Source organism: Colobus angolensis, unplaced genomic scaffold, assembly GCF_000951035.1.
Source record: "Colobus angolensis palliatus isolate OR3802 unplaced genomic scaffold, Cang.pa_1.0 Scaffold141, whole genome shotgun sequence".
Taxonomy (NCBI): Eukaryota; Metazoa; Chordata; class Mammalia; order Primates; family Cercopithecidae; genus Colobus; species Colobus angolensis.
In genome coordinates this window covers 8,172,469-8,191,950 of record NW_012114500.1, presented here as the reverse complement: position 1 = coordinate 8,191,950, position 19,482 = coordinate 8,172,469, and the positions used below count along the sequence as shown (strand labels likewise).

Genomic DNA, 19,482 nt, shown 5'->3' with positions numbered 1-19,482 from the left:
TATAGTGAGTTCTTTAGTAACTTCATAGTTTAGTAACTGTGAAGCCAGGCTGCCTCAGTTTGAATCCCACCTCCTCTAACTATTGGCTGTATGACATTGGGCAAGTATTTAACATCTCTCTGCCCCTGTTTCCTCATCTGTAAAAGGAGGATAGCTGTGAGAACTGGATAAGATTGCTTAGAATGGTGTCTGACAGAGTAACACCTTTATAAGTGTTAGTTCTACTAATTATTATTTTTCAGATTCCTGCATTATTTTGTATAACAGCAGATGACAGGCATTGTGAAAAAGTACCTTTGTAAGTACAATGTAAGTGGAATACAAATGTTAGCCATGGTTTTCTACACCTTTGAGGAAATAAAATTGACTTTTGTTCCCCACTGACATCCCATGGATGAGAGTCCAGTTCCTTTTCCAACAAATTTCTGAAGCCTTGGGGCTTACGTTGTCATGGTCATTGCAGCCCTGTGTTCCTGCTCCTGCTTCCCATAGCTCATTTTTTTTTTCCTCTTGGTCCCAAACTGACTTGGACAAGAAACTCAGTCCCTTCCTCTTGATTTCTCCTCACTCCCCCAGCTTCTCTCATTAAGCATTTGGGTAGACAGCAGTATTCATGGGAGGCTTTGGCAGTGGAGGTGAGAGGGGCTGAGATCTGTTGTAAATAATTTACAGCACCTTTTGTGTTAAAGCACACATGACTACATGATAGAATAGTAAGCAGAATTTACATATGATAAAGAAATTCTAGCTGTGTGATAGATCGGGCCACTTCAGGCAACCAGAACACCAGGAATGCGCATTTATTCTCCTCTGTTATTAGGGGTACTTCTATGTGGGAAATGTTTGGGGAAGTACATTTGATAATTGCATCAAATAGTGAGCAAATAGTTTGAAATTTGTCTTTCAGTCACTGTTCTACAGTTTGCAGGTAACACTCTGTAGTATTTATATCTGCCATTTTTAAAAGTTAAGAATTATTAGGAAAGCATTTATTGTCTTTAATTATAGAGAGAGTAATATAACCATATTGTCTCTTTTTGGGAGCTGCCTGCTAAGATTTAGGAATCATTTTGTTTTTCTAAACACTTAATTTCATCATAATGACATTTCTTGTCTGATGAGATTGGTATCACTTCCCTTATTATGAGATTTCAGCTTGTTTTAATTGTGATGTCTGAGAACTTATACTGAAACTTGCTGTAGTCAGGAAGATATCTGTCCTAAGAGGAAGACATTTTACTTAATAAATTGATGCCAGTTTACATTTCTGCCTTTTTTCCTTCTACCTTTTCTTCTTTGAGTAGTGAAAATTGCATTTTTATCTAACTTTAAAATTTGCTGTCTGCAGTGAGATCTACTGAACGAAATCTTTTCTCAAAGTGATCTGCATGAAAACTTAAATTAATAAACATATACCATTATTTGGAATATGAGCTTTAATGAAAATTCTTGCCTGGGTAAGGAGTGTCCATTTACAGTCAGTTATAGGAAATAATGTAACTATTTACAAGGATGCTTTTGAGGGTTGGCATTGGTAGTCATTGATTGTTGCAGCCCCAATCAGTATTCCGTGTGTGCTTTGGCTGGTTTGGTGCTACTTACCTTCACTTGCCAGGAGTCTTTCTTTACAGAACTGATGTGTTGATGGCAAATCGTGATGCACTGTTCTTACACAGAGGTAGCCCTGACATTTATTTCATGAAAGAGTTTTCCTGTTTTGGGATCTTATGGGGATATTCATGAACATAATAGCCTACCTAGGAAAAAAGTTAGATATGATGAAGAAGAACAATGCCATATTTAATGCTTGATCTTTAAAAAATAAGTCTCTTATAACCTTGCTCAGAAGAACACTGATATGGTTTGGCAGTGTCCCCACCCAAATCTCATCTTAAATTCCCACATGTTGTGGGAGTGACCTGGTGGGAGGTAATTGAATCATGAGGGCAGGTATTTCCTGTGCTGTTCTCATGAGAGTGAGTAAGTCTCATGAGATCTGATGGTTTTATAAAGGGGAGTTTCCCTTCACAAGCTTTTTTTGCCCTCTGCCATCCATGTAAGACGTGACTTGCTCTTCCTTGCCTTCCACTGTGATTGTGAGGCCTCCCCAGCCACTTGAAACTGTAAGTCCATTAAACTCTTCTTGCTGCATAAATTATCCAGTCTCAGGTATTTATCAGCAGCATGAAAACGGACTAATACAGACACACAGGCTTGTAAAAGTAGATTACTTTTAAGTAAACACTTTAACCCTGTGATTTTTATTATAAAGTTGGAGATGGGTTCTTTGGGGAAAAGTATTTTCCTAGATGTGTAAAAATCAAACTTTAAAAAGGAGCAAATGTTTAAAATTGAGTGTAGCAAAGTATTTATAGAAAATCATTTTAAATGTTATGTAATCTTGCTCAAAAATAAGCCACTAAATAAAGTTATACTGCTAAAAATGAAAATGTTCGTGACAGAATAACTGGCTATAGGAACATCTCACTGAGTATTATTATTTTTGTAAGTTGACACTGGAGCTTTAGCAACTTGACCAAGTTTTTTACTCTGTGTATATTTTTAATTCTTGCATTCTCTGATTTTAGTTGACCTATTTTAACTGTTTCCAGAATCATCTAGAAGATGTTTTTTATTAGTCATGAGCTGGAGGCCAGTTAGTGCTCAGCCTGAAGTTAAACCCCATACAAATGGGCACATGGGAAAGGAGTGGGCAGTTATTGTTGAAATGTTATTGCTGAATTCAAAATGGATATAGGAATAGGGGGAAATCTAGCCAAGAAAAAGGTTATCTTTGTCTTCTTTAGACTTGAGGGCATGGAGACTGTGACATGAGCAAACTTAATACTTGATTTTCAGAAATTCAGGGAAAAATATTCACTCACAAAACAATTTTAGAATGCCTGTAATTTTTAATGAATACATGATGATGTAGCAAATTTATTGTAGTCTTTATATATAGATATAGAGGAGTCTACATCATTATTTTGGTAACGAATTTTTTGGTTTTTGCCTAAATTCAGGTATTTAAGATGAAATGTTGGTTAAGGATACTAAAAATAAAAAAAAAAAAGGGGGGGGAAGGAGAATCAGAAAAAATCAGAAAAGGAAATTTAGAGGGGAGTAAGGAGATGGCAATGATACTTGCATTTGTACAACTCCTTCAGGTTAAATGCTGCTCCTTGGACTGTGAACTCCTTGGGAAAAGACCTATCTTCCCTTTGTATCTTTAGCATCTAGTCTTGTACTCAGCCTATGCTTAAAGTGGCACCTAGTACCTAATGGGCACTTAGTCAGTGCTTAATGAATGAAATCAGTTAATGAAACTTAGATTTCTCATAGGTTATCTCACCTAATACAAGTCCTTTAAGGAAAATGTAATTTTCCCCATATTACAAAAGGACAAACCAAGACTCTCATGGGTTAAACGATTGCCAAATAATGACAATTCTGATAACAGTGGCATGCCATTATGACATATTAGTTACATGAAATTAGAGATGTATTTTTCTTTCATGATTTATCATTTTATTATCATTAGCAATAAGTAATATTTAGTGAACACTTATTGCTTCTTAAAATTATGCTTGACATTCGTAATTTCACTAGACTAAATACTATCCTATAAGGAAGATAGAATCATCTACATTTCATAGTCTGGAGCTTAAAAGGACAGGTTACCTTTCAAGTTTACCTAGCTAGTGGATGGGTGACTTGAAAGCAGCCTGGTCTGATGGTCTGACCCCTGAGCTCTTTTTTTTTTTTTTTTTGAGACAGAGTCTTGCTCTGTGCCCCAGGCTGGAGTGCAATGGTGCGGTCTCAGCACACTGCAACCTGTGCCTCCTGGGTTCAAGCAATTCTCCTGCCTTAGCCTCCTGAGTAGCTGGGATTACAGGCGCACATCACCACATCTGGCTAATTTTTGTATTTTTAGTAGAGATGGGGTTTTACCACATTGGCCAGGCTGGTCTTGAATTCCTGACTTCAGGTGATCCACCTGCTTTGGCCTCCCAAAGTGCTGGATTTACAGGCATGAGCTACCATGCCCGCCCCCAGTGAGCCCTTTCTTAATGACTACACTAAGTTACCTCCTTCTAGTCACACAGTTCTTGATGGCAGAGCCAGGATTTGCATCCAGGTCTTTTGTTCCTAGTTTTCTTCACCTGTATATCGTGTGTGTGTGTATGTATCTCATTTACCTTGTAGTAGACCATACAATAATGACCAAAAACCTTAATTCTGTTAGTATAGAATTTGGTAGATTTTGTGAAAGATATTGATTAAAATGATACAACATCTGAGAGGAGAAAATGACTATCACTACCTAGAGTTGCCATGCAAGGCTTAACACAGAAATGTAATGGCATGAAAAATGAAGGATACTCCGGGTACAGAGAAAATAAATGAAGAATGACTATGCAATTTACTGTCCAAATGAGATTTTTTTTTTTTAAAGAAAGGGACACTAGCAATAATTGTGGTAGGACAACAGGGCTTGAACCAAGACCATCAGTGGAAACCAGGACAGTGGTAACAACTGCTAACACAAGCATGGAGGGTATCTAGGCTAGAAATGGACTGCCCTTCCAAGGCAGAGGAGCTTCAGAACGGCACACCAGCCAAGAAAACAGCTCCCTTTGAAGCAGGAAACAAGAATTGCCATGCATGCCTCGCCCCAGGAGGAGGGGAGCTGGGGTTGTTCCTCATTAGTGGGATTGTTCCTCATTAGGGTACAACATTCAAAATGAGGGAAAAGTCTGTGGTGACACATGAGTCTGTCGCTTTTATTTCTTTTATTTTTTGAGATGGAATATTTTTCCTTAACTGGATAATACTGCTATATGATATGCTAACAGCAGACTAATGCTAATGCTACATCAGTTCACTAAATGAATTCTGTTATGCTGTAATTTGAACTCTCCTCACCACAACTTATTTGAAAAGTACTGTTAAAAGAAAAGAAAAATACAGTAAAAAAAATTACATTTTAATTCCTCATGAGTAAATTGGTAAGTAACTGGAAAATCATCACTGGGAGAACATGGAATAGTCAAGCATAACAAACCTGCAGAAAGATAATGATCTACAAATGTAGGAGGTACATTTACCTGCCTACCCACCTCTTCAAACCTTAGTCTCTTCCTCCTCATTTGACCTGCCCTTGTCTTGTAATAATACTTACCTGTATCAGATAAGTACTGTTACAATTCCCATTTACAGACAAAGCCACTGGGGCACAGACAGGTAAAACAATTGGCCCTACGTCACATAGCCAGTAAGCGATGGGGCAAGGTTCTAACCCAGGCTGTTGGCTCCCAAACCATGCCTTTAACAACCATGTCTCCTGTATGGCAGACTGTCCCAAACTAGGGAGCTGGGAGCTACAGGTTCTGTCCTGAAGGGGATGATAATCTTGTGAAGGAGAGAAACACATAAACAGGACATGTCAATCCCAGTGTAACACTAGGTTTAGTTCCAATGAAGGGAGATTCATATCTCCAAGGAAGTGGCTGAACTGCACATCCAAGGATGAACAAAAAGGTTGTGAGAAACAGTATGCTGAGAAGCAAGGGGACTAACACATGCAAAGGCCTGGCCAAAATTTTGGAGGAAATGCAGTAATTCCAATGGAAGTCAGAATTAATTTCTCCATAAGGACAAGGTAATGCCTCACAGCAATGACCCTGCCTCCTACAAACAACTTACAGTATTGACGTATGTCCCAGGTATGACACTAAGAACTTGCCATGGAGTATCTCAGTTAATACACATAGTCCGATGAAGAAGATGCCATTATTCCATTCTGTCCATAATGAAACTGAGATGCCACAAATAACCCAAAGCTATGGAGCTAATAAGTGTAGAGTCAAATCTGCTGCCACTGCCGGCACCCCTCCCTGCCATGCTACGCAGCCTCTCGGGGGCGGGGTTCTACAGCAGCCTTAGGACTGGACTGCAGGCACCTGCCACTGATTCAGACTTGTGTTCCACTCTAAGAAACGCCTGGCAGGGCACCATTGCTTGGGAAAACATGCTACAACCAACTTAAATTGTTGGAACAAACAAAGTTGAGGACTTCCTTTATTTGGTGTTACCCCCCAAGCTTTAAGAATTCTAAGTGGATGGGTTCTAGTGGGTAGTTTCTAAAATAGCTTTTCCGTTCCTATGAATCTTATTCATCTAGGTTTGTACAAACTTGTACTTTCTTCCTTCAATTCCACTCATGCTGGAAACTTCCGTCAAACTCCTCTATTCCTCACCCTTTGCTCTCCCCAGCAGCACACCCCCACCCAGGAGTTCATGCTTTTATATCTGCTGCTGATCTGCAGTGTTAAGAATAAACTCAAATTTGCAAAATAAAAATGAAACGAAAACCTGCATTTGTCATAGGAAAGAAAAACTATTAGAAAGTTTTTTTTTTTTTTAAATACAACAAAAACACATCCAAAAGCATTACATTAACAAACGTTCTGCCAATTGTATTTCTATTCAAAGGCAAGGAAACAAAGAAAGTAAGTCTGTAAAGTAAAACAAGAAAGTAAATATAAGTTATTAAGTTAAACTAGAAATAGATGAAACACTTGTTAGTATGTTTTCACTAGTCAAAGAGAACTTCTCCATGGTTTGCTCTCAACTCTAAGGCTCTGGGCCAACCCAAGCCCCAGGCCCCACCCTTTACCCACCCAGGCTCTGTCCAACCTGGCAGGGAGCAGTAGCCACGAGGACTGCACTCTTACCCGCATGGCAGACACACCTCAGTCAAATTCCAGGAAGTCAACTTTGATCTTAATGGCTTCAATCATGGACTGAATTTAGTGTTTTCTTTTGGCTACAGTGATCCACCAGTGCATGTTGTTAAAAACAGCAATATCAATAATACTCTCATAAATAAAGGTAATCTGATGTTAAATCATTGCATCACAGTTGTATCAAATATCACAAGAATTATTCTTTGGGATAGAAATCTGCCCAATATGTAAAATCAGCAACCGTTCGTTCTGGCTTTCTATGAATCTTCTATGAAATGTAAATTCCACTGTTTGGTCCTTCTATCTCCATGATAAATGCCCCCAGAATACCCATATATGAATATCCAAATTACATCCCTCATACTGCCTTTCATATTCAGAAAGTTTTAAAAAGTCTTTTATAAAGCATGTGTCTTAATTTTCAGTTCAAAACCCTCAGTTACTGTTCACAGAAAGCCAGGGTGTGTAAGTGCCACTTCTGAATGGTACCACTATGATACCCCAACCCATACACCAACACCAACCCCTGCTCAGATACTTGGCCTTCTCTGATGTTTCATGACCCACAGGTGCTTTGATCTCCTTACCCAAACTAAATACATAATAATTTTTCTGGCACATATTTAATTTTTCTAGTTCATTTTCTGCTTTGTCATTTTTGTTACAGTTAAGTAGGAAAGGTGCATCATTAAACTTGAAATAATTATTAATTTTACAAAATAACAGTTTTTCTGGCCTCCAGCTGGGCTGTTTTGGTTCTATCCAGAAATTGAGTGGAGGGGGGTGGTTATTTTGTAAAGTATCATTAAGATCAGACTTAGGAATACTATGTTAATTCTTCTATATAAAGTAAAATGAAAGGATTAATAGTTACTTTATAATCTTGTATTATTATGTCTACTGGCATAATAAAATACATCAGAGAACACTGTTATTAACCCTATACTGTGATATCTTCTTTATTGAAAGAGGTAATCTGTAGTCAACTAAAAACAAAGTGCAACATTCCCCACAAGTGATTTCAACTTCAGAAAAAGTTGGCCTGTATGATTTCTATGTAGAAATAACCAACGAAACCAGTGTTTAAACTGCTGCTCAGATCAGCAAAACATGTAGCACTAGACTAGGCAACCTACCCTCCCCTCTTCCTTCCTCCAACTACAAAGGAGAACACCACTTTTTTTCTCAATGCCTTTCAGCAGGCTTCTTCTCTACCCTTCTACCCTGAGTCACTTTTTTTGTTTTTTTTTTTGGAGGTGGAGTTCCTCTCTTGTTGTCCAGGCTGGAGTGCAATGGCGCAACCTAGGCTCACTGCAACCTCCACCTCCCAGGTTCATGCAATTCTCCTGCCTCAGACTCCCGAGTAGCTGGGACTACGGGTGCCCACCAACATGCCTGGCTAATTTTTGTGTTTTTGGTAGAGACAGGGATTCACTGTCTTGGCCAGGCTGGTCTCGAACTCCTGGCCTCAAGTGATCCAGCCGCCTTGGCCTCCTAAAGTGCTGGGATTATAGGTATGAGCCACTGGGTCTGGCCTACCCTGATTCACTTTGAAACAAAATTATTTCATATATATCAGTCACTGTTTCTCTGTACTAAATTACATTCTATTTTCTGTCTGTATTTCTACCTAATTGATATTCTCTCTGCACACACACTCCTCTGAATTTAACATTATCTCCAAATTTTATGTAAATTTAAAGATAGGCCCATCTACATTTTGCAATCTGGGGCTTAGAGAAGGTAAGTAACCTTCCTAAATTCACCTACCCAGCACCAGTGGGTGGGTCTGACTCCTGGGTCCATTCTTTTTTTTTTTTTTTTTTGGAGACGGAGTCTAGCTCTGTCGTCCAGGCTGGAGTGCAGTGGCGCGATCTCGGCTCACTGCAAGCTCCGCTTCCCGGGTTTACGCCGTTCTCCTGCCTCAGCCTCCCGAGTAGCTGGGACTACAGGTGCCCGCCATCTCGCCCGGCTAGTTTTTTGTATTTTTTTTAGTAGAGATGGAGTTTCACCGTGTAGCTCAGGATGGTCTCGATCTCCTGACCTCGTGATCCACCCGTCTCGGCCTCCCAAAGTGCTGGGATTACAGGCTTGAGCCACCGCGCCCAGCCCTGGGTCCATTCTTAATGACTACAGTAAATTACCTCCTTATGTCCCACAATTCTTGATAGCAGAGCCAGGATTTGCATCCAGGTCTTTTGTTCCAAGTTCTCCTGTGTAGTGTGTGTGTGTGTGTGTGTATGTGTATGTCACTTGCCATGTAGCAGGCTATTTTCAGGGCATATAACAATGCCCAAAAAACCTCAGAAATCTGTTACTGTATAATGCTATGCAATTGGGTAGATTTTATGAAAGGTGTTTGATAAAAGTAGTAAACATCTGAGAGGAGAGAATGACTAACACTACCCAGAGTTGCCATGCAGGGCTTAATACAGAAATGTAATGGCGTGAAGAATGAGAAATACTCCAGGTAGAGAAAAAAGAAATGAAGAATGATTATATAATTTATTGTCCAAAACAAATGTTTTTTAAAGAAAGGGACACTAGCAATAATTGTGGTAAGACAACAGGGCTTGAACCAGGACCATCTGTGGTGAACCAGGATAATGATCTCCCTACAGAAAAAAAACTGGTTTAGGCAGAAGGAACTATATATACTGTTATGGCTGTTTAAAAATCAGATTAAAAGCCTTGCATTAATTTGCTACTGCTAGTCCAATTATTACCACTACTTCTATTCCACTGTTATGTCTATTGCTGACATTACTATTGCTGTAATTATTACCACCACTGCTAGTCCAATTATTACCACTACATCTATTCCACTGTTATTTTTACTGCTGACATTAATATTGCTAAACCACCACTATTTCCACTGATACCGAAATCCTGGCTTTAGTTACTGTATTCTACTACTTCCTTATTGCGTGTGTAGAAAGAAATGCTTATTTTCCATACCCTAAGTAGCGAACCTTGCAAGCTTTCTTTGGAATGTAGATTGTGCCATATTAAAAAAAATTTTTATATTTTAAAAAATTGTTTAATTTTTTAGGCCAGGAATGGTGGCTTATGTTTATAATCCCAGCACTTTGGGAGGTTAAGGTGGGAGGATCATTTGAGCCCAAGAGTTCAAGGCCAGACTGGGAAACACAGTGAGACCTCATCTCTACAATAAAATAAAAAATAAATCAGTGAGGCATGGTGGTGCATGCCTGTAGTCCCAGCTAGTCTAGAGGCTGAGGTGGGAGGATCACTTGAGTCCATGAGATCAGATTGAGGCTGCAGTGAACTGAGATTGCACCACTGCAGTCCAGCCTGGGCGACAGAGCTAGAAAGACCTTGTCTCATAATAATAATAAATAATTTATTTTTAATTTTGGGGGGTACATAGTAGGTGTATGTGTTTATGGGGTGCATGAGTTATTTTGGTACAGGCCTGTAGTGTATAATAATTGCATCATGGAAAATTGGGGATCTGTCCCCTCAAACATTTATCCTTTGTGACATAAACAACCCAATTATACTCTTCTAGTTATTTTAATATGTACAGTTAAATTATTATTGACTATAGTCCCGCTTTTGTGCTATCAAATACTAGGTCTTATTCTTTTTAACTTTTTTTTGTTTCTTTTTGTAAACTGGGCCCCATCTCTGGCTTGTTTTGAGCTAGCTGTCTTCCGACTAACAAAATAGTTGAGTGTTACTTTCTTTCACTAAAGGCAGTGATATGCACCACTTTCATTAGCAGGTTAATTAACTTAGGAAAATAGATGATTCCGGCTAACTTTGACCTCTGCACTTCCCAGGTATTCAGTTTTTTAGTGCAAAGACTAAAAACACAAAAGGAGGAGTAAAGATGCTCCTTGTTTTTGTTTTCTGTGTCCAGAGGCTAATGCAGGGGTTGACAGAAAAACCTTTGAAACTGAGTTTCTAAGTCTAAGTTTCTGCCAAGGGAGAGGGGTGCAGTGCTCCCTTTTACAAGGACAAGGGCTGTTGAAAGCAGCAGAGGGCTTGTGTGTGTGTGTTATGGTGACTGCTGGCCAAGGGCCCCTGAAAATCAGTTGGCAGCTTCCCACTGAACACACACCAGAGTCAGGAAACACAGACTAAAGATCATGCTTACGAATGTAATTGCCTAATAATTTAAAATCTTTATTGATATTATTTATCAATATTAACATCCCTTCTAAAAATGTTCTTAGGTAACTTTAAAAAGACATGTTGCTCTATTAACATTGAAATAAGAGGATATGATGACAATTTAATGTAAAATTTTACTGAGTTCCCTGACTACTAGGGAATGGTTGCATTTAATTTTTCCTAAAGATAAACTGCATCAGGATTCATTCATCAATTTATTTGAAAACATGTATGTGCTATAAAAGCTTTGGGATACAAAGACAATATAGATGTATTTTTTACTCTCAAATATTTACTATTTCATAGGGCACTAGGTGGTCAGACAGATACATTATAGTCAAGTACAGTTATTACCATAGCAGGTGTGAGCCAGGTGCTGCAGAGCGAAGAGGGTGCGTGCGTTTTTACAATTTAGCCCTGCATTTATGAGCTTAGCCATTTCAATATAATTACATATAACTCATGAAAGTACATTATCATTGAATACTGTGGAAAAAAAAACCTGTTAACTTTAAGTGGTAAATTACTGTATTTTTGAACGAATGACTTAAAAAATTACCCATTAGAAATGAGTTTTGGCCTGGACAATAATCAAAACAGAAATACTGGCTTTTAATTTGTTGAGAATAGGGAGGTTTTGGTTTAGTGAGTTGATCACAAGATTAGCACTAAGGAACAACCCTTCTCCATTTATGTCCTCTCTGCGTGTCCTTTAGGGTCGTCCTTTACTGTGATATTAGCATCAGTATGAAAATAATTTGAAGCTTCATATTGTGCAGTCCTAAACTGATACCACGTGTAACATACTTATTTTGTAATTCAGGGGACATCTGAAGATATGATTTCTTAGAATGAGGATTATGATGCCCCTTCTGTTAGGACCCACTGATTCACAGGGGAAAAGGACAAATAAGGTCTTCATACAAATAAAAATTCTTCTTCTTTTATTAAATTTCTAGGAGATGTAAGATTTCACTTACCTAATTTTCAAAGAGAGATATAGAGGAGATATGGTGAAAGGGACAGAAATAGAAAACTCCAGTAAGAGAGAAGCTTGATGTTATTATATTCCTTCCTCCCCTTCCTCCTTACCAGTTAAAAAAAGGATGATCTGAGCCCTTTGGAGAGGGATAGAGGAGGAGTTACAATGAGAAGAGGACTAAGGAGAGGCTTGATAAAGTCTAAGCTGAGACTCAGCTAAGAAGGAGAATTCTTCTTGTACCTTAATGTTTGTAAATTGGCTTCACGGTCGTCTCTGCGGTGCCTTTCAAAACTGCCAAATATTTTATTATAATGGCCACTCATAATTTGAATTATGCCAGACCCTCAAATTCAGGGCCCATCCTTCAAATGCAATAGCAAGTGTCCTACTGAGAACTTCTTTCTTCAACACACAGCTTGGCTCTGGGTGGTCCTTGCCTCATCAAATTTAAGTTAGAAAATCTACATGGTATGAAGGTCTATTAGGACTCACTGACCTTCTCATGAAATGTCATTTCTCAGTTGGGATTGAAATAACTCATCTCACAATAAGCTGTAGAGGTTTTTCCTTTTCCATTGCCTCAGTTAACACAACTAGTCCATTATTGCTAGCAATTTTGGAGAAGTTGGTGTTTATTTTTTCAAATAAAAAAAGGAAAGCGATCCTGTTTGCATTCATATCTTCGAGAAAAGTCAAGATGCCTTTTGCACATAGAGAAAAAGGAAACCATACACTTTTAAGGGGTAGAGGAAAAGGAGTGAATCAGAGTTTTGTAGTGAACTTTAGCAGTCTGACCTTCAAATGTTTCCTTTTTTAAGCATCAGTATTGCTAACATTAAAGTGGTAACAGGAGGCTGCACCTTGAAAAGCCACTCATGCCTTGTCTGTTGTGGTAGCTACCTGGTTATGAAACATTTTCTAATCCAGAGAGCTTTGGCCTGATGTATAATTTTAGGATGTTTTAGACCTTGATGGTGTTAAACTTTCTTCTTTGGAAGTTATGGGCATCGATATTGAGTGTTTTTCTACCATTTTCCTTCCTCACCTTGAAATAAGCAAGCTATTCATGCCCTTCTGAAGCGGCAGAGAGGCTAAGCACGGTTGTTGAAGACAATGACTTTGTTGTTAGAATCCATCACTTTTCACTGGATATACCTGAGAGAGAGGCTAGGCAACATCTAATTACTGGGAATTTGCATATGTAGAGACAAGAATTAACTGACTCCCTGGCCTCCTTTTTACACACTATGTCCCCCAATTTGCTAAGTTACCAGTTTCAGGGAATGCCCTGCTATCCATCCAGTGCCCAAGGCAGAGAGAGGTGCGGTTATAATTCTGAGGTCTTCTCTTTTCTCTCCCACTGCTTCCCCACACACAGTCAATCAATTACCAAATATTTCTTTTCCATGTTATCTCCTAGAGTTCTTCCCATTTCTCCTTCTACTATCCTAGTCTAAATCCCATCATTTCTTATTAAATTATATGATAATGTCCTGATTGTCCTTGTCTTGTCTTCCTATGCCACATCATCTCTCTAGTAAGAAGAAAAACATTTAATTCTATATGCTGCAAAAGTGGAGTTAGTATAACATAGTAGTTAAGGTTATGGGCCCTGTAACCAGAATGTCTGGATTTGAATCCTGACTCCATTACTTTGGCAAAAGCAGTTATGTAAACGTTGGTAAATCTCTAAGCCTTAGTATGTATTTAAAACAAATTAAAACTTTTCTGATTGGATTGTTGTGAGGATTGAGTGGCATAAGCATTTAGCATAGAGCTTGACGCATAGCAGGCACTTAAACGTCACTGCAACACCAATAATCATAAAATGCAAAGCTGAGTATTCCACTTTCTTTTGGTGCTCTTTTTTTTTTTTTTCCAGACAGAGTCTCACTTTGTTGCCCAGGTTGGAGTACACTGGGGGTGATCTCAGCTCACTGCAACCTCCATTTCCCAGGTTCAAGCGATTATCATGCCTCAGCCTCCCCAGTAGGTGGGACTACTGGCGTGCGCCACCACACCCAGCTAATCTTTTTAGCAGAGATGAGGTTTTGCCATGTTGGCCAGGCTGGTCTTGAACTCCTGACCTCAGGTGATCTGCCCGCCTCAGCCTCCTGAAGTGTTGGGATTACAGGTGTGAGCCACTGCGCCTGGCCTCCAGTTTTCTAATTAAGACCTTTTAACCTCATCACTTCTAGGATAAAGCCAAGATCCCTTGGCATGCCATGGACATCCCAAGCCCCCTCTCCTGTTTCTTCTGTCAGTGCTCTTGTCCAGAGAAGTGTCCATCTCAATCACTTCCACTGCCCCAAGTGGTCCATGCTTTCATGCACATTCTTTGCCATTTACCTGGAACACCCTCTCACTACAAGTCTGGAAATTGCCTTTCTGCTTTGTAAACACCAACCACCCCTTCTCTTTGTATAGGTGACTCCCACTCATCCTTTTTTACCTCATGTATCAGTTATTCTGGAAAGCTGTCCCTGATACCCTAGGGCTCTCAAGGAGCATCTGAATGTATTCTTCATTGCATTTGCCAAACTGTTGTGTAACCATGTCTTCACTTGTCTGTACGTTCTGTCGGACTATAATAAGCCTTTGAGGGTGGAGTCTGGATTGTGTTTGTTTTTCTTGTACCCAGTTCTTGGCATTTTATTCAATTAACATTTGTTTAATATATTAATAAATCACTACCCAATTGGGGATTTGTTTTATGGAGTTTCATTATGCCTAGTGCATAGGAGGCTCCTCATGAATATTTGTTAATGAGGATGCATGGCTATTTAAACTTTTGTGTATCCTTAATTGGCAACTCTTATATGGATACACTGAATATTTAAAGAAATTTAAAGTTATTTAATTCTAAGTCCTGAAATTCTAAATTCTAACAAATTCTAAAGTTAACTCATGTAAATAAGTTAGATGATTTAGCAAAGTTGTACAACTTTTTTTTTGTCAAAAATAGATATGGTTATGAAACAGTGAGCTGGATTTGCCCTTGTGACTCATAAACTGTCTCAGAAGGCAGTATATTTGAAGCTGCTTCAGATGATTCAAAGGTCTAGCAGATAGCTTCTAATCTCAAAGAATGAATAGACTGGGAAAAAGACTTACACTTGAGTAATGTTGTGCCAAAACACCATGGGTAGCCATAAAATCATACATTCATCAGTTTTCTTCAGTTATCTCAATTTTCTTTTTGTCTGAACATAGTGAGATAAGAGTTGGCTTATTATGCACTCCACAAAGAAAATTATAGAATTTTCTGAGAGGAACATTAGATGCCAGTTAGGCCAATCCTTTGTATATGAGCCTTTCTGTTGCAAGTGATAGATTGCTTAAGCAAATGGTGGAGGTATTTGTTCTTCTCATGTAATTGGCTCTTGTATTCTAGGAGCAGCGTGGTGGTTTCCAAATACTATTTATTGTATAAATGAAAACAAGACTTACTTGGAGAAATGGCTGATTCCAGAACTACAGCAGTGAAAATGTGAGCTGTGCCTGGGACAACTTGATATAAGAAAGCAATTGAACAAAGATTAATGTAATTATTAATTATGCAAAAGGAAACATGAACCAATTTGAAGGGACTCCCAGTGGCCGAACGTGGGACAATATGAGCATTAAAAAAGTAATCATGGCAATTGATTATTACACAAAGAGAGAAAAGGGAGGTCAGGGGAAGGTTTTTTTTTTTTCTCCTGTTTTTTACAAAAGAATACTAGTGTATAAATGAGAAAAGAATGATAGAGTTAGAAAAATCACTATTTTAAAGTCTCATATGGAATAACTGAAACAAGGATGATCAAAGAATACTAATCCCATTGTGAAAAATTATTGGGAAATAGGACAGCCACATGGTACCACATCTTCACCCCTGGGTTACTTACTGCTATCAAGGGGGGACACGTGCATTTACAATAGAGAGATGTGACAGTAACCATCTTAACTAAATGATTGAGTTTAGCCTCAGTAATGATGGGACACCGTAATATTTTGTGTCTTCTGATGTGATGAAATATGAAGTTCACAGTATGAGGTACTTTTATCAAAACCGTTTAATTTGAATCTAGGTTTTGCTTTCAATTCACAGGACATACAAGTGAAAGAATAATAGGTTTAATGATACCATAAATAAACAACCAAACAAATGCAGAATTTGGGGCATTTTGTAAGACAACCAGCCTGGACTCTTCAAAAAGTCAGTATCATTAAAGAAGAATAAAGGCAAAAGGATTTTTAGATTAAAAGATACTGAAAAGGTAAAACCACCAAATGCAGTGGGTAAAAACCTGACTGGATCCTAGACTGGGGAAAAAATAGTACTAAAAGTGGGCAATTGAGGAAATTTGAATATTGAATGGATATTACATAATATGAAATTATTGTTAATTTTTTTAGATATAATGGTATTGTTGATCTGTAGGAAAAATGTCCTTATTCCCAGGAGCTGCATGTAGAGTCAGAGTATTTAGGAGTCAAGTGTTATCTGTAATTCATTTTCAAATAGCTCAGCAAAATAAATTTTGTAAATATATAAAGGGTATAAATGCAAAAGCATATATAGCACTATGTTGCAATTGTTGCATGTAGATGGAATGTTCATTGTATTATTCTTTCAACTTTTGTTCAGAAATTCAAAAAAATAAAATAAATAAACTGGAAAAAAATCAGTATGGTAAAAGCAAAGGAAAAGTCCTGGAGAGGACTGCTGGCAGGCTGGCAGGCTCACTTTCTCTATTCCTCAGCTCTGCTCCTGTATGTGCTCAGAGCCAAACACCTGTGAGCATGGAATGAAGTGTGAGCCTAGTATTATTAGTCAAATTTTGGAGCACTGGGAAAATCTCTTGATACATTTAATAGAGAAGCTCGAGGAAGAGCTTTGTCTTGTTCATTTTTAACATTTCTAGTGTGTGTGATGTTGTAGGAATTCAAAAACTGTTGACTGAAAAATACATAAATAAATAAAGGGGTGACCAAATTTGAGGATTGCCTGGAAAAGTGAGAGTATATAAGTGACTTTCAAATTCAGTAAATATTTGTGGAATTTAGTAGAACTGAACTAGTTAAGGGACAAGTAAGTTTAAGATGAATTCCAGAAGTAAAGGGAAGGCCTCTTTTTAAATCTTCTGTGCATGCAATATTTCAGATTGTTTTAACTTTTAGCGATAATGCTTGCTTTTCTGAATTAGTGATCAAAGCCCTTTAGTGGAAGTCCTCTGCCACTTTCCTTACAGGTGGGGATAGTTTGAGTTTGGTGAGAAATCTTTGGAGGGTGGCATGTGCAATTATGCTTTGTTCCTTGGTGAGCTATGAGTTGGGCACTTAATTATGTCAACGATATTGCAAGAGAGCAGTTGCATAATCCCCAAGAGAGTAATTATTATCTGTCCTGGCAGAATGCAAGGCTTTTAATCTGTAAATAAGCAATTCTGTGTGGAAGAGCTACATGCAGAGTGAATCTGTGTCTTAAAGGTCTCTTATGAATTTTTTAAAGTGAAAGCAGTAACTGCATGTGCTGATTAACTGCTGCTGCCTTTGTGTTTCAAAGGGTTTATGATGCTTCCCTTGTGGTTTTAATCCCTCCTGAAATATTTAAGCCTCTGAGAATGATTCCTGTAAAGGGTAAAGTGTGTCTAAGTTAAGCCTATGAATAATCCGAATGTTTCAAATGTATTAATAGATGAAGTAAAAAAGATACGCTTTCTGTGAATTAAAAAAAAAACCAAGATAAACAAAACAATGAAATAAGACACTGGCAACACTTTTAAAAAAGCAGAGACACAATAATTAGCTAATATGTTGCTCACTTTTTGATGGTTAGTAGTTTTTTTTCCATTTTTTAAACTTTATTTTGGTATAACTTACATATAATAAAATGCATTTATTTAAAGTTTTCACACGTGTATATTTTTAAAAATACGTGCCAGTGCAGTTAGGGTATGTGTGTATTTTGCTTAGGTTGATCTGAGTCTTTTAGACACTGAAAGCAAATTTTAAATTTTGTTTTTTTAAGTAGTCAATAGCATCTGCCTTCCCTCCTATCTCCCTGTTAATAGTGTGGATGAGCTGACCATGCTCTTCTCTAAGGTCAGCTGCTGCACTTAAACACTTGATCTCTCCCCACTTCACCTAATCAGGACTACATTTGGGGAACTGTCCCTCTTTCCTTTGTGACCAACTTTCCCCTCTCCATCAAGTTATTCCCATCAAAACAGAAACATGTCATGGCATCTTCAGCTGTTTCTTAAAACTCTTGACCATTTCTCTGTTCTCCTCTGCAGCAAAACTCAGGAGTCTGTATTCTGTCTTCACTTCGTTTTCTCTCTTTGTCTCTGAAACCAGCTCCAAGAAGCCTTTCACCCCACTCCTCCATATAGAGCCTGCTTTTGTCAAGGTACCCGTGACTTTCACACTGCCAAAATCCATGGGCAGCACTTGGTCTAAATCCTATTCGGCCATCTGCAGCATCTGATAGAGTTTTTCACTTCCTTCATCTAGAAACACTTTCTTTAGTTGGCTTCAGGAAAACCCTATCTCCTGGTTTTCCTACTTCCTTACTGGTCACTCTTACTAAGACTCCTTTGTGAGCTCCTCCTCTTTTCCTGATCCTTTACAGTTCTTGACCCAGGTAGTCTCTTCTTCTTTGCTTTTTTCCAAAGTCATCAGCCAGTGTCATGGTTAAACAGTTCTTTGTACACTAAAGACTCCCATATTTCTGTTTGAAGTACACACCTATCCCCTGAACTCCACACTTACTGGATGACTAATAAGCCTCTCAGATTTAACACAGTCAAAAAGTGACCACACTCTGGTCTTCCCACAGTTGCCTCTCACCTGGGATATTGCAAGAGCCTTCTGTCTGATTTTCCTGCCTCCACCCTAGCTGCAGCCCCTTTCACTCTATATTCAGCACAAGAGGCCAAAAAGATCTTTTTAACCCATCAGATTATGTCATCCTTTTGGCCGGGCCTCCAATGACCTCTCATATCAGTCAGAGTAAAAACTGTCCAATAAGGATCTTCATCATCTGACCCCACTAGCTTTCCATCTCTCCTTCTTTTTCCCCTGTTACTCACTCTGCCTTGCTGCATCAACCCCTTTCTCAGACATACTCAGAGGCCTCTATGTCAGGACCTTGGTATGGGACTCTTCTTTAGGCTGGGCTGTTGTGTGCTACAGTTCTCCATGGCTTGCTCCTTTTGCACCTCAGATCCACCATTCTCTTCTCTGTGAGACTTTCTCTAACCATCCTGTTTAAGTTCCCCCACCCAACCCCACCAACCCTCCTGATCCCTCCTCCAGGCTTTATTTTTCTCTGTCACGCTTACCACCATATGAAAGTAAAAATACTTGCTTTTTTGTGTTTGTTGCTCTGTTTGTTTTGTCTGTCTTTTCATATTAGAATGTAAGTTTCACAAGGGTAGAATTTGCCTTGGTCACAGCTGTATCACCTGTGCCCAAGAGGGACTGCATGCTCAGTCAGTACTGCTGAATGAGTAATTGAAAAGTAACCTCAAAGGCTGCTTGATGTTTTCTTGTCATTTTTAGAGCAGTCTGAGTATTCCAGAGGATAGATAGCATTCAGAATAATTAACTGTATGCTAACAG

The 19,482-nt window shown here is 38.6% G+C and overlaps 1 protein-coding gene across 2 annotated transcripts in view; it reads left to right on the top strand.

The window, feature by feature from the left end:
- VAV3 (vav 3 guanine nucleotide exchange factor) overlaps positions 1–19,482 on the top strand; it is a 424,388-nt gene that overhangs the window by 68,755 nt on the left and 336,151 nt on the right. The window lies entirely within an intron of this gene.